Source organism: Lathyrus oleraceus, chromosome 3, assembly GCF_024323335.1.
Source record: "Lathyrus oleraceus cultivar Zhongwan6 chromosome 3, CAAS_Psat_ZW6_1.0, whole genome shotgun sequence".
Lineage (NCBI taxonomy): Eukaryota > Viridiplantae > Streptophyta > Magnoliopsida > Fabales > Fabaceae > Lathyrus > Lathyrus oleraceus.
Genome location: NC_066581.1, coordinates 156862967 through 156865714, shown reverse-complemented (window position 1 = coordinate 156865714; position 2748 = coordinate 156862967).

The window sequence follows — 2748 nt, the reverse complement described above, 5'->3', positions numbered from 1 at the left end:
TGCTGAGTTGGTCTTCTCGGCCGTTGTTGAGTTTGAGTTGCTGGAATAGTCACAGCAGCAACTTGCCGATATGGTCCTCTATTTGCACTCCTTCGACGGTGCACAGCATTTGTTTCATTCTCTCCCCTTTTGGGTGCCCCAGAGGATGGCTTCTTAGAATTAGAAGAGTTTGAAGAGCCAGGATCTTGTATCCTCCCTGCTTTGATAAGGCTCTCAGTTCTTTCTCCACAGACGACAACATCTGAAAAGCTACTGAACGGGCAACTTCCCAAACGATCCATGAACACACCTTGCAGGGTTCCAATGAACATGTCAGTCAGTTCTCTCTCCAGCATAGGAGGTTGCACTCTGGCGGCTAGCTCACGCCACCTCTGGGCATACTCTTTGAAACTCTCCTTATCTTTCTGATACAAGCTCTGTAACTGAGTTCGGCTCGGCGCCATGTCCATGTTGTGCTTGTATTGCCTTAGGAAGGCCTCACCCAAATCTTTCCAGCTTCTGACTGATTCTCGCTTCAGATCCATGTACCAGTCCAAAGATGCCCCAGATAAACTATCTTGGAAAAAGTACATCCACATTTTCTCATCGTCAGTGTATGCAGAGATCTTCCTGAAGTACGCCTGCACATGGGTGCGAGGACAGGAAGTGCCATTGTACTTGTCGAATGAGGGTGCCTTGAACTTGTAGGGGATCTTCAACCCTTCCACCAGACCCATGTCGGTCACATCAAACCCAAGGGAGTTCTGACATTCCATGACTCGGACCTTCTCAGCGAGAGCATCCACTTTTCTGTCCCTCTCTTCGGTTTTCACAACATCATAGTCCTCACTGAGGAGAGTAAACGTGTCCTCTTGTTGGTTGACAAACGGAGCTGGATGACGAATCGGAGCCCGGGTAGCTCTGACATTGACCTCTGCAGCAAGAGGTTGTCCATTGATTCTTATACCCTCAAGTTCATCCCCGACGGCATAGTCGTTAGTGGGAGCAGTAACATTGATAGTCTCATGAGCGGGTGCAGCAACAGGCGAAGCACGGTTGGATGTTGGAATCACAACTTCCTGTCTCTGGGCTAAGGCACGCAGCTCCTCTTGCCCCTGAACAACCCCTTGCATCATGTTCATGAACTGGGCCATGTTTGCCCTCATCTCGGCCAATTCTGCTTGAACCTAGTCCATAATCCTCTGATGATTGAGTCTGGTCGTGGCGATGCGGTCAGCGGTCAGCAATCCTGTCTCAGTCAAGAACCGAAGTGAGAAGTCTTGTCCCCAAACATGTCTGCAATGCAAGGATGATATGTGCATGATATGCATGATGCGGATGCTATTTTATCATGAATGATCCTGAAAAGGATATGCATATGCGAGTTAACTTTTTTCTTTTTTTTTTCATGCATTATTATTTTTTGAAAATAAACATGCTATGATGCAAATGATGCAACATGACTGGTCAAGCTGTGCGTCTCAAGGCACAAGGTCAATGCTTCGGCTTGAACTCTGATCACAAACATCTGAAACCCAAAGTCAATCTGATCAACTGGCATCTGAACCCAAATCTGGAGAACCGAGTCACCATAAATCCGACTTGTGGAGTTCCGAAATAAACGGAACTGGAGATTGCATTACTATCATCACAGGATCATCCACTGAACGGATGACAGCCAGCTCCTCTGAACAGGTACTCTCAAATTCAACCCGGGGATCCGAAATAAACGGAACCCGCTGATAAACCACGGACAGAACTCCGGCGTCCCAGAAATAAATGTCCATAATTCACAGTCACTGTCAGTACCGAGAGTCACCAACTGTACCTGTTAAAATGATCAATCCCCCCCACTCACGGGTGTAGTCTAGGCCAGGGTAAAGGCTGAGAGAGAAACGCAGCATAAATAACCTTTCGCAGAATACCATCATATACACACCCGAAGTATGTAACGACGATACCCCACCAGGGTCTGAACTGCTCGTGATATCAATGTTCCGCTAAGTGGCGCCATACCACCCGCTTCCCATGAATCACTCTATTCCTAGGTATCCTAGATTTCACTCATGGTCTGGGTATTGGACCTTTTACCTCAAGTGACTCCCCCCCACACAGAGAAAACAGACAACCAGCCAGGCAACAGCAAATGATGAATATGAATGCAAACATCAATGCACACAATCAATGCAAACAAATAAATGTACATATATACAATGAATGCAATAAAATACAACAAGCAGAAAGCAACCAAAACCCTAATCCTAGAGAGCGCTAGGAGAGACTCGCTCAGGGAAGATGGACCAGCATAAGTCAACTTCTCTTTCATCCCCAGCAGAGTCGCCAGCTGTCGCATCGCGCGAGAAACCGGCGGGAAAAGAAAGAAACAACAGAGCCGCCACCGTGCGTTATTTATCCCAAAAGAGGGAAAGGAAACGCTCGAAGTAAACCTAGGAAAGAACATGGTCTCGCGACCAAAGAGAATGGGTTCGGGAGTCGGTTATGCGAAGGGAAGGTGTTAGGCACCCTACGCATCCGTAGTACTCTACGGGATCCACGCACAAAAGGAAGGAAAATGGTTGCTAAAACGCTGCTCAAACACACACACACTGGCTGAAAGAGACAAAAGAGACTGACTGAAACTGACTCGGCAGGATGTCGCATCCTGGGCCTACTTAGTCTATCAGGCATAGACATCAGAGTCCAAGTAGTTCGGACTGGGGAAACGACACATGCTCGCTAGGATATCGCATCCTATGCATACGTATCTTC